This window comes from Mytilus edulis, chromosome 3 (assembly GCF_963676685.1).
Source record: "Mytilus edulis chromosome 3, xbMytEdul2.2, whole genome shotgun sequence".
In the NCBI taxonomy this organism is placed as follows: Eukaryota; Metazoa; Mollusca; class Bivalvia; order Mytilida; family Mytilidae; genus Mytilus; species Mytilus edulis.
In genome coordinates, this window is record NC_092346.1 from 23,653,151 (window position 1) to 23,667,197 (window position 14,047).

General features: G+C 32.4%; 1 protein-coding gene across 2 annotated transcripts in view; it reads left to right on the top strand.

The window, feature by feature from the left end:
* The first annotated feature begins 1,598 nt into the window (after positions 1 to 1,598).
* Positions 1,599 to 14,047, top strand: part of LOC139514228 (TNF receptor-associated factor 3-like) — a 55,544-nt gene continuing 43,095 nt past the window's right edge. The window contains exon 1 of one of the 2 annotated variants that reach the window (XM_071303094.1): positions 1,599 to 1,683. The gene's annotated coding sequence lies outside the window, so the exon portion shown is untranslated. The remainder of the gene's footprint in view (positions 1,684 to 14,047) is intronic. The other variant, XM_071303092.1, reaches the window with a different exon arrangement.

Sequence of the window (14,047 nt, forward strand, 5' to 3'; positions counted from 1 at the left end):
TACAATAGATTTAGATGAGAAATGTAAAGTTGTATCATCAGCATATAGATCAGATTCTGTATATTCTAGGGTTAATGGTAAGTCATTTATATAAATGAGGAACAATAAAGGTCCAAGTATAAAACCTTGAGGAACTCCAAAAGTCACAGTTTGATATTCTGATTCAGTGGTTCCTAACTTAACTTTTTGCATTCTCTGAGAAAGGTACGATGAAAACCATTTTACAGAGTGGTCATCACATTTGTATAATTTGAGTTTTGATAAAGGTATATTGTGATTTACCGTATCAAAAGCCTTCTTAAAATCTAAAAAGAGAATGGCGGTAAAATTTCCATTGTCCAATTCTTCTAACCATTTATCAATTATTTTAATGAGTGCTGTATGGCAAGAATGTTTTTCTCTAAATCCAGACTGCTGTTGTATAAATAATTTGTGTGTGGTTAAGAATAGATATAGTTGTTTAAAGACAGTCTTTTCAAATAACTTGGACACAGTGGGTAAAATCGAAATGGGTCGATAATTGTTTGGGTCTGTTTTATCCCCTCCTTTAAATATGGGAGCAACTTTAGCAGATTTTAATATGTTAGGAAATAATCCTGTACATAAACTAAGGTTTATTATGTGAGCAAGAGGGCTTGCTAGTTATAAGACTTTTTACAAAATTGGATAAAACCAGAGGATTTCGAAAATCTGACCAAAATTCAAAAACATTACAAGCAAACATCCTTTAAAAATTCGATTTCTCGGCTGGGCGGTGTTAACAGCATTTAGACGCTCCTCTAATAAGGAATAATTTTTAAGTATTTTTCCATCTCTAGTTATGTTCATTCTGTTACAAATTTCAAGCGTCCAAAACGATTATCTGGGTTAAACAGGATCGCAGACAAGGAAGACAGAATATTTGAAAGGCTTGGATGTATAGAAACCGAAAAATCGTAGAGCTACATACGATTTTTGTTTGTCATTGAAGAGATAAATCAAGTGGGAACATTAATGAGATTTATTCAGGGCACAATTTAGTGAAAGTCTTAGAAAAATTTTGAGACAATAAGTTGATGCAACGTTTTAAATGAGCTTCCTCCCTTGTGCTTTTTTCGGGGTTCGTATGGATAGTAAGCCAGGCAAATTGTAACATACTTATGTGGTTTAAACGCACATGTATCATCATTATTATCAGACAAATATACAGGGGCTGAATCCAGCCATTTTAAAAAGGGGGGTTCCCAACCCAGGAAAAAAAGGGGGGGGGTTCCAACTTTATGTCCCCATTCAAATGCATTGATCGGCCAAAAAGGGGGGTTCCAACCCCCGGAACCACCCCCCCCCCCCCCCCCCCTGGATCCGCCAATGAATATATGTATTATATGCTCGATTATATGTCTCTGTAAATGATGTCAAGTGTCGTTCTTTCTTCATTCCCTTTCCTTTTTTCAGTAATATTCATGGTGTTTACAAGTATATAATATAATGCATGCTCACACAATTGTGGTGTTTGGTCCGTTTTGCTTTCATTAAATAAAATAAGATTAAACTAATATATGTATTAAAGCTACGCGTGATGATTACACAGATCTATAAATACAACAAACACAAAAAATCCCGTCGGTTATTTATAGATTTAAAGAATTGGCTGCGATTTTCACAGGAAACGAAAGTGCTCACAATTTCCAGTTTACGGTATAGGTTAGTACTTTCCCGTTATGTTTCGGGGAGAAGAAACAAAAGAAAGGTGTATTTTGTATGTTTGCATGATGTTTCAACTTTGATTGTTTATAGTTTAGTCACGGGAGGTAACTTCGATATTTTTTTGGTAGGGGTGTGCCCTTTTTGCCTAAAAAAAACCGTACCCATTTTAATATAACATTCACTGAAATTCAGTATCTGTAGTTATATAAATATTTAAGAAAGGATGACCTATACTTATATACAATAGCATATTTATATATATTTATATATGATATGTAGATCATACCCCAAATCAATATACAGTAATATAGTAGGCGGCAGACGTGGCTATGGACGTGGCCGTAGAGGATACCCATAGACTGTTAAAATTACCTATAGTATAAACCTCATTGATATCTTCTTTTTAAACAAATTGTACTGAGCTGTGTTGTTATTTTGAATATTATATCAGCTAAATAATCCTCAGGTAGAGAGATTATTTCAATAAACATTTTTTAGTACTATTTTTGTTTTATATAGACGTTAAGCACGTTATAGAGGGGGGGCAAGGGGGGTCCCAATAACAGCAAAACAGCAAATTGATTTGGCTCATAACAGATAACAAGGAATTAAAATGGACAAAAACAGATAACAGTAAATGAAATATTAAAATAATTCGGTCTTTGACAAATCAGTATTTCTTATTACGGATATAATCCTTTGTAATGCATTCCATTTTTTTATGACTATGTTTTTAGTATTAATTTATGTATCTAGAATGTGTTTAAATTACTACTCAATATATTATAATATTTTTTATACGCTCGTTTACGGAACGTATTATGGTATACTGTTGTCCGTCTGTTGTCAACATGTCGGACATTAACTCAAAAACTCTTTAACCATTTGCATTAAACTTTGGGAAATTGTTTATATCTATTGACGTGAGCTCCCTTTTTGGTTTTTTTTTTTTTATAAATTTTAGATTTTAAGTTTCTGGGTAATGGGTTTTTATTCAATAAAATTGGTGTTTTTTTCAGTTTTCTGATAATATCTCAAAAATGCTTTCACAAAGCAAGGAATTTTGGTGAATTGTTTATATCTATTAACATGAGGTAACTTTCAATTTTTATAAATTTTAGATTTTACGTTTCCGAGTTAACGGGTTTTATTAATTAAAAAGGGGTGATTTTCCAGTTTTCAGACATTAACACAAAAATGTTTTCAGCAGTTCTCATGAAACGTTGGTGTATTGTTTATATATATTGACTGAAGCTCGCTTTGTTGCTAATAAAAAAAAGTGACATAAAAGAGTTTGAATATTCTGACTTTTTCTAAATGACCATTTAATGAGGTGTGTGAATTTTTCTTAATAAAACTATGAGTGGTATATAGGGTAGAAAAATCAAAAGCACCAATTATAAGCATGCAATTTATCAAGTACTTCGAACGAATTTTGACACTCTAAAAGCAATTTATTCCACTATTTTCAAAGGCCTTATTTGAACAATTTTTTATCAGCTGAGGTTTTTGATTGTACCAAGTGTACTAGTAAGTAGAATACATAGTTTATTAGGGAAACAATGACTTGAAACGAAATAAATCTTTGTTTGTAATGAGTTATGTGCAGCTTCGGACCCAAGTTCATGGTTGGAACTTTCATTGTACAATGCATTTGGTTTTGCTTTGAAAAGAATCACAGAGCTGAGTCTATGTACCATATTATATAAAAGGTTAAGTGGTTGTTAGGACCTAGTCCTTAATTGAGATCCTTGTCAGATATTCCTGGCCATATGTTTTCCTTTTTGTCATATTAAGAATTGTTTTAATTTAATATGTTCGTACGGAAAACAAGGAACATTATTCTCATACAAAAAATTAAGATAATTCTATTAAATACACATTCATAAAAAAAAATGGAATTTATTACAAAGGATAATCATAAGATATACTTGAATTGTCCTGGACCTCACCTCTGTGATGGATTTATGTTAATGGAATCCTTCTCTGAATACGGGACAAACATATTAGTAGTGGTAGACCCCAATGGCCAATGATCTTCAATTTATACCGAATATTGACTGTCAAAAAAAATGCTAACATTCCAATTTTCAATAACAGTTAACAGCAAATACATTATCACAATAACAGATAACAAAAAAACTAAAAGCCCAATAACAGCTAACAAAGAATCAGACAATAACAGCTAACAGCAAATATATTTTCAAAATAACAGATAACAAAGAATTAAATTGCCCCATAACAGCATAACAGTTATACCCCTTGCCCCCCCTCGTTATAGCGTCAATGCATTGAAATGCGACAGAGCAATTTGATAAATAGCTCTTTCATGAAATCTAAATAGTTCAGCTTTATAAAATTTATATCCATAGATTAGGCAGGTATCACTGTTTCCAAAAATATAAAAAAATATTCTTTAACTTTTCATAATAGTTTCAAATAATGATACAAAAATTGCCAAAACGTCATAAATATTCGTGTCAGACGTAACAAATTATTCGCAAAATAACTTTTGCGGGAATTTTTGTGGTCTAAAAAAGAGTTTAAAATCCACGAAAATTCGCATATATGATAAACGTTATATATAATTTATGAAGTCATTGCTGTTTTTTGTGTTGATGGAACGATCAAAGCTGATTTTTTTTTCAAAAATGAATAATCCTCGCCATGGTCAGGTTTCGGTAAATGGTAAGTTATCAAAAGTTACCGCTTTTTAAAATATCAGAAGACATAAAATTTTGTTTTCATAAATTATTCCTACAAAAGTGCTTAGATAGACCATTTCAAATCCGGAATTTTACAGCACTCGCATTACAAATAAAAACGCATTGGCTTCGGGAAAATGTCTTGCAAGATAGTCCAATGTCGAATTTCGACGCTTTTTACCAAAACACTGTCAGTTTCAACGTCATTTTATTAAATATGAAATTTGTAGCATACAAAATAGTGCTTTTGCGTAATTGTGCTTTCACCCCACAATACGATAACATACTTTTTGATAAGCTGTGAAGTCGAAATGACTTCGTTTTTTAACAAATCAAATGTCTTGCAAGTTTGTCCACTTAACAATTTTCTTACGTTTTGAACGTTTTCAATTCGGGACGCTATACATATATGTGTTTTCAAATTATTTCTAAAAGTTTGTTCTTTGTTTTTGGTGTTAAACACCGCTACATGTATAAGCGACATTTGTTGTATTTTATTGACCTGTCGTCATAGGTAGGAGAAGCCGGATACCAGGCGAACTTAAGTTAAACTATTTGCAATAACTGTCGATTAGGATCGGAGTCGAACAAATCTCGCCACGAGCGTATCTTAAAATCACCACAGGCTTTTTATAACTTTATATGAACTCATTAGGCCAATCACCCTCCTTGGCCATCGAAATTGAAAGCAGTTCGTATTATCATAATAATGATATATGAACGATATTTCATTGTTTTTAAATAACAAGTACGGTTCGATTTCATGTTTGCATATCAGAGGACAAAACAAAATAACAAAATCACAAATTTCGAAAATAGATAGAATCATAGAAACCACGATAAGAACTGTATATAATAGTAGTTATAATCAAATAGAACATGAATAATTATCTTAAATGAAAAGAAAGAAAAACATATGGTAATTTGTCAATAAATAGGTAACATATTTCAGATGACTGGAGTTGTTCATTTAACCAAGATTCTAAAGTTGTAAAAGGGCTATATTTATACTAGAGGATAAAAGATCAACCGTTTATTTTCAAACTTGTGAAGCGTAGAACTGCGATTTGCTATTCATCTGAAATACGGTTCATTTGTGCTGAAATTGAAGAAGGCAGTAAAATTGTTGTACCTGACAGTGGCGTAGCCAGGGTTGAAATGATGTGGATGTTTTGCCGAGCGGAGCGAGCCGAAAAATGTTTTGGACCTTTTTGTGCAGAAAAATATGTTTTATTTAAACACATGTACTCCCCTAGAATCCGACACTAGTTAGATTTTTGTTTAAATTCAAAATACCCACCAATTCATATATTTATATTTTTAACCAAATGTTATTGTTTCCTTGAAACTACCATCATTCAATTCATAAATATTTGATGTAAAGTTTCCCATCCAATCTTCTATTTGACATATTAAACGGACCCCATTACAGCGGCACTTTTGTATAATTTAGGAACTTCGGAATATAGGAACTGAAGTGACTTCTCTTTCCATGAATTTGTGTCTACAACCTTGGTTTTTTTTATTACTGAGCTAAACGCATGCAGGAGACATAAAAATACCGGGCGTCCGATCGTCCAGTCTTGTTAGCACTCTCATGTGTACAATTCTTGTCAGATTAAGTGAAACTCATATCATAAGCAATGTCTTTGACAATTTGGAAAATAATTCGTAATCAATTATTTTTAACCAGTAATGACCCTTTGAAATATCAATTGTAATGGAAATCCCATTTCATTTGCTGTGAAGCTTTTATTTCTCTTTAGATATTGAAAATAAAAAAGAAAAAGAAATAAAAGGTTTTTTTTTTAGTTATTCCCTTGTTCCTTGCCCTTTGATAGATAAAATATGACATGTAATGTGCATGGCGGGGAACATTGGATCTTTGTTCTTTACTGAATGAAAATAAAATTAGTATTTGAACCTAGATAGAAACGGGAATTCATAAGCTTAGGACTTATCACGATCTATTACAAATTGATTTTTTTATCACGTCGTTTACAATGTCGCAAGAAACGATATCAGATATGGTGTTTTAGTTGTTAGTTGCTATAGTCAAATGAGAAGCCATCACTCCACTAGGTTCAATTTCAGATGAAACATGTCCACGGGTCTGCGTATCAGTCCTCTCCGCTTGCCTTAGCCGATGACAGACTATTTTTACGAACAAAAGTTAACTTGAAACACTATTCTGCGATTCAACTATCAAACTAAATTATCCTAAATGAAAGACCAGGCATACTGCTTCGAAAATGACTGGACGTTATCCTCATATCCTCAGCCTAGTTACATTTGGATACTTCCGTGTTAAACTGCTGCTATTTTTTTATTTTTTTTTGTCAAAATGATGTTGATGCTTGAGCATCTGAGCATACATGCAAGCTACGCCACTGCCTGAGGAGTTACACCTCGATATTATACAAAGCTTGTAAACATATCAGATGAATATAATTATTTTTCACGCAATCATTCTCTTTCTTGATTTAATTACTCCGTTGTAAACAATAGAAGTCTTTTTCATTAAAATCTTTTCAATTATTATCACACGCACCCCTTCCCCCCCCCCAAAAAAAAACCCCAAAAAAAACCAACAACATTTAAAAAAAGATAAAAGATAAAAGCACAAAATACAAAAGCTATGTTATTTAAGCAACATGAATTGCTTCCTCCCTTCCCTCTTTTCTTAACTTTAAATGGGTGACCAACGCATTATATAATATACTATAGGCACTACTTTCTCAACCAAATACCTATTTTGTATTGTTTATTTTTGCTTGCGTAACTACCAGTAGGACATATTTCATACATTTTCAAGACTTTGAAGTATCCATATCGATCAAAAATTAGTACAACCAAAACGAAAAAAGTATAATCGATTACAGACGTAAAACGTCAAATTCTGACGTGACCAATTGGGACGCAATATCGTGCGTAACGTCATAACACATCGAGTAAATTCAATTTTTTGTGTACAACTAAAAATAGATCTAGATATACAACGTAATAGATATTCAAATATATTGTATAACCAAATACAGATATAAGAGATTTAAAAAAAAAAGGCTAGTGTAGTGTACACATAAATATACAAATACATATATACGTTATTATAAGATACAATATGAAAACTAGTCTAAATATATGCAGCTGGAATGTTGGGGGGTTGCTGTCAGAACATCATGATAAGTCAAATGATAAGAATTTTTTATCAGAATTAGCACAAAATGATTTAGTTTTATTAACTGAGACCCATGTTGGTTATGAAAATCATTTGAAATTTGATAACTTTTTGTACTATCCATTCTGCAGACCAAAATCTAAAAATAACAGATATTTTGGTGGTCTAGGGATTCTCATACGTAAAGAAATTCGTAAAGGTGTAAATTTTTTGAATAACGGGACCTCAGAATACCAATGGCTAAAATTGAAGAGAGAATTTTTCAATTTAAACAAAGATATATATTTGTGCTTGATATACTATGCTCCCAAAAGCCAAACAGACCTACTGGAGATAATAGAAAAGGATATAACTGATAGTTATGGGTCTATGGGGGACATCCTGTTAGTAGGGGATCTTAATGCCAGAACTGGGTCAGAAAAAGACTATATTGATGGTGACAGCACCTCCCATGTTCCTTTATTTGATGAAAATTATGATGTAGACTGTTTCACAGAGGAAAGGGTCAGTAAAGATTTAATAACTGATTCCAGAGGGAAAAACTTGCTAGAATTTTGTATAGGTAATCAGTTACGTATCTTGAATGGGCGTATGTGTGGTGATAGCACGGGTAAATTTACATGTTTCAAACCTAATGGATGCAGTGTAGTTGATTATGCTTTAGTTTCTCAAAGCCTACTCCAGCAAATTTTATATTTTAATGTATCAGATTTTAAGGCAAATTTTTCTGATTGCCATTGCAAAATCACTTTTAAGATTTTAGCATCTTTCCAATTGGAGAAAAATAAAAGTCATATGAAAGACTTTCCTTTGAGGTATAAATGGGACACAGAAAGTATTCAAAATTTCCAGGAATCATTTACACATCCTGTCATACAAAATGAGCTAAAATATTTTTTAAATAACAAAATTATCTTAGACAAAAAGAATGTGAATGATGCCACATATAGTATTCATTCAATATACGAAAAAGTGTGCAAAGTATCACTAAAAAAGAAGAAGAAAAGGGTAAAAACATGTAATCATAAAAAATGGTTTGACCAAGATTTAAAAAGTTTGAAAAAACATGTTAATGATAAAGCTATATTAATGTCAAAATTTCCGAAAGATCCGATAGTGCGTGGCTCTTTTTTTAAACTTAATAAACAATTTGCCAAACTAAGGAGGAAAAAGAAAAGAGAATTTAGAGAAAATATTTTGGACCGTTTAAGCAATCTAGAATCAGAAAATCCAAAGGATTATTGGAACCTTGTCAATCAACTCCGTCTTGAAAATAATTCAGAAACTAAAAACAACATAGATGGTGACATTTGGTATAAATATTTCTCTGACTTGTCATCCATTCCTGAAAATGAACACATAAAGTCCAAGATAAAAGAGATAAAGAGTAAACTTGAACTATTAGAAAAGAAAAACTTTGGATTCAGTGAGATTGACTTTAAAATCACCCCTGGTGAACTCCAAAAAGCCCTGAGGCAATTAAAATCTGGGAAAAGTCCAGGTCTAGACACTATTACAAATGAAATGTTAAAAGTTTCACAGAGTTATATGCAAGATTGCTTACTAAAACTTTTTAATGCCATTCTTCTATCTGGCATTTATCCCAGTAATTGGTCTGAGAGCTACATTACTCCTATATTCAAATCTGATAACCCGCAGAACCCTGAAAATTACAGAGGTATTGCCATCAATAATAGTCTTGGCAAACTTTTCAATACCATTCTGTATAACAGACTTGATAAATTTTTATCTGATAATAATATCATAAACAAAACTCAAATTGGTTTTTCTAAGAAAGCTCGCACTTCGGATCACATTTTTGTACTAAAATGTCTCATAGAAAAATATGTTAAAAGAGGCAAAGGTAAATTGTATGTATGTTTTGTAGATTTTCGCAAGGCCTTTGACAAGGTTATTCATATTGGTATATTATACAAATTATTACAGCATACAAATAATGGTATTTTTTATAACATTTTGAAATCTATGTATAGTAACGACAAAGTGTGTGTTAAAGTAGAAGACAAAATAACTGATTTTTTTAGATATAATGTTGGTGTACGACAAGGTGACATTTTGAGTCCCACATTGTTTAAACTGTTTATTAATGATTTGCCAGATATATTATCTAACAATTATGATGATGTCAATTTAAATGATGAAAAGATACCATGTCTACTTTATGCTGATGATCTTGTATTAATATCTGACTCAAAAGAAGGGCTTCAGAAGAGACTTGATACTTTGTGCACATTCTGCAAAGATTGGTGTATGGAAATAAATGTGAAGAAAACCAAGATTATAATATTCAATAGGAGTGGTAGACTCCTTAATGAAAATTTTAATGTAGGAAATAATTCTATTGAATGTGTTAAACAATACAAATATCTTGGCATAGTCATCCAAAATACTGGAAACTTTAATGAAGCCAGGAAACAATTATTCCAAAAAGGTCAAAAGGCCAGTTTTAAACTTTATAAAGATTTGAAATCATCTAATCCTCCTATTAAAACTCTTTTGCATTTATTTGATCACTGTATACAGCCAATTGTAACTTATGGTTGTGAAAATTGGGGTGTTATTAACATTACTTCTAAAAGGAAAAATTTGTCCCTTTATGACATATTTAAAGATTGGGAGTTTGAGAAGCTAAATTTAAAATTTTGTAAGTATATTATTGGTGTTACAAAGATGTGCACAAATGTAGCAGTCCTGTCTGAATTGGGTAGATATCCTCTTTATATAAATTTGCTAACACATATGTTTATGTATTGGCATAGACTAGAGAATTCTCCATCTGATTTATTGAAAAATGCTTATGCTGAGTTAAAAATGATAGAAAGTAAAGGTCAAACCAGTTCCAATAATTCATGGCTCTCTAATATCATTTTCTACAGTGAAAAATTGGGTATTGACCTAAATATATGTAAAAATCTAGGAAAAAATAAATTTAAAAACTTATTGAAAAAACAGCTCAAATCAAATTTTCAAAATGATTGGGAGAAAATGCGAGATTTTTATTTACAGAATCAAGGCAAATTGGACACTTATTTTTCATTCAAAAAGTCATTTGACTATGAAAATTATTTAGATTTAAAGCACCCACAAAAACATTTATTAACAAAATACAGACTTAGCAATCACTGTTTAAGAATAGAAACTGGCAGACATGAACGAATTACCAATGTATGTGGTAAATATGAAATATTACCTCGACATGAGAGGATATGTTTATATTGTAATACAAATTGTATTGAAAATGAAATGCACTTTCTTCTGGAATGCCCTATTTACAATAACCTCAGAAGAGATATCACTGATTATATAAAAAAATACCCCAGTTTAGATAGTTTAAATATAAATGATCTTTTTTCATGGATCATGATTAATGAAGATAGCAGATTTCTATCTATTTTATGTGCATACCTGGATAAAGGCCTGCAACTAAGAAAATCAGAAAATTAGTTAGATACTCTAAAATATATCAAAATTATCTCCCCTTGACCACTGATCCTTTCTTCATGCATTTGAATTTCAATTATTATTTTATGTTTCTTTAATCACTCTGTAATGTTTATGTCATGTTGTAATTAATGTTATGCTCTTAATGGGCCCTTTAATTTGGAAAATAAAAATATTGTATTGTATTGTATTGTATAGGATGTCATTAAGGTTCATGTGAACCCTATGGCTAAAAAGGCCGTATTTACACCTCAAATTTGTGCATCTGGAAAAGCTTTAAGGCATAGCATGCCCTAGATAAATAGAATTCAAATGCATTGTATGATTTAGAAAATTCTTAACTTAACTGGATTTTAACTGGATTTTGCGGTACACTTTTTTTCGTCTCTGCAGAAGATGATAAAATTAACAAACAGTTGAGTTTACCTTGATAGATCTTGATATGGTCCACTCAGGTACACAGTTTAAAATAACCAATTATTGTCAGGTATCTATTGTCCATGTAATGTCCATTATCAATAGACATGTTACGAAAAGGTATATTACACTTTAAATTTGGGGACGGTGTCAAAACATTGATAATAGATAAAATTTAAATATGCATGTAGAACATCATTAAGTAGCATTCTTATATTATGACAATTGCTTTTGTGATATCATTGCTGGCTATCATAAGGCATGAAAGTTGTACGCGTGCAGAAGTGGGTGTGCTAGAAAAAGGGGCTGAGAGTTATACAAGTTCATTCGATTCTAGATTGATAATATATACCTTTTCGTAACATGTCTAGTAAAAATGCTCACTTTAATTTTTACTTGTGGGGAAGTTCTCAAACCTGTTTCCCAACTTAGTTTATGAAAAAAAGTGCACGGCAAAATCCTGGTAAGTTTTTGTTTTTCTAAAACATGAAACATACTTAAAATTCATTTATCTAGGGCATGCTATGCCTGAAATTTGTTACAGATGCCCAGGTTTGTCTGTACTCAGAGTAAATTTTGAGGTGAAAATACGGCCATTTTAGCCATAGGGTCCACATGAACCTTAAAAAGGAGGGTCATTTTTATATAAAATCTCGCAAAATTATGACCCATATTTTTGGCACCCCCCCCCCCCCCCCCTTACCGCCGTGAGTTTAGTCCACAAATTATACATGATCAAACATGACAGCTGGACTATATATATATATATATATACGATCCGCTTAATAGAGGATGATACATAATGTTGATAGTGTGGTAAAATGTATGCCATCGAACACAAAAATAACTAATTGCAAATTTTAATTGAAGATCAAATGTATCATACATTTACTATCATTTTTATACGACCGCAAAATTTTTAATTTTTTGTCGTATATTGCTATCACGTTGGCGTCGTCGTCGTCTTGCGTCGTCGTCGTCCGAATACTTTTAGTTTTCGCACTCTAACTTTAGTAAAAGTGAATAGAAATCGATGAAATTTTGACACAAGGTTTATGACCACAAAATGAAGCTTGGGATTGATTTTGGGAGTTTTGGTCCCAAAATTTTAGGAATTAGGGGCCAAAAAGGGCCCAAATAAGCATTTTCTTGGTTTTCGCACTATAACTTTAGTTTAAGTGAATAGAAATCTATGAAATTTTGACGCAAGGTGTATGACCACAAAAGGAAGGTTGGGATTGATTTTGGGAGTTTTGGTTCCAACATTTTAGGAATTAGGGGCCAAAAAAGGGCCCAAATAAGCATTATTCTTGGTTTTCGCACAATAACTTTAGTATAAGTAAATAGAAATCAGTGAAATTTAAACACAAGGTTTAAGACCACAAAAGGAAGATTTGGGATTGATTTTGGGAGTTGAGGTCCCAACAGTTTAGGAATTAGGGGCCAACAAGGGGCCCAAATAAGCATTATTCTTGGTTTTCGCACCATAACTTAAGTATAAGTAAATAGAAATCTATGAAACTTAAACACAAGGTTTATGACCATAAAAGGAAGGTTGTGTTTGATTTTGGGAGTTTTGGTCCCAACAGTTTAGGAATAAGGGGCCCAAAGGGTCCAAAATTGAACTTTGTTTGATTTCATCAAAAATTGAATAATTGGGGTTCTTTGATATGCTTAATCTAACCAGTGGCGGATCCAGGGGGGGGGGGGGTTCCGGGGGTGCGCACCCCCCCTTTATTTTTGCCGATCAATGCATTTGTATCGGGACATATGTTTTGCACCCCCCCCCTTGCACCCCCCCCCCCCCCTTTGCCCTGGGTTAGCACCCCCCCCTTTCGAAAATTCCTGCATCCGCCCCTGCTAACTGTGTATGTAGATTCTTAATTTTTGGTCCCGTTTTCCAATTGGTCTAAATGAAGGTCCAAAGGGTCCAAAATTAAACTTAGTTTGATTTTAACAAAAATTGAATCCTTGTATTATTTTGTAATTCATTTGATTGTATAGCTCAAATTTTGGGCACCATGATTTACCGTCAAATTGGTTAAAATTTTCCCGTGATTCGTCAAACTGTCCTTATCGTTCTTCGTCAGAGGTCTCAAATATTTATCGTTACCGTCATTTTTGGGCAAAATTTAACGTGATTCGTTAAAACCAGTCGATTTTTTTAGTGTCTTAGAGAAAGTGTACATGTTATCGTCATGTACCAAAAATTACCGTTAACGTCATTTGGCAAGAACTTTTACCGTTATTCGTCATGAAGGTACCCCAATTTAATATATATATACCACCCTCATAAGTTAACTATTTTTAAAATCCGTTTGGTTGTGCTCCTCATTAGCAGGAGGAAGATACAGAAAAGAAGAAGTCTGACTATAAAAAAAGAAGCTAAAACCTAGTAGACTTCGTCCGTTTTACAGCAATGAAAGTTTCAAACGTCTCTTAAAATGTGATCCATTCCATCGGCACATTTGTTCATGTACCTTCATGTTGAAAGACACCCATTTCATTTTGTTACAATCACATTTTCTTTCCACATATTTTTTATGACGACTACTCGAAGCAAAACGACTTATCAGTTCAAGTATCTTGGATCTCTGTT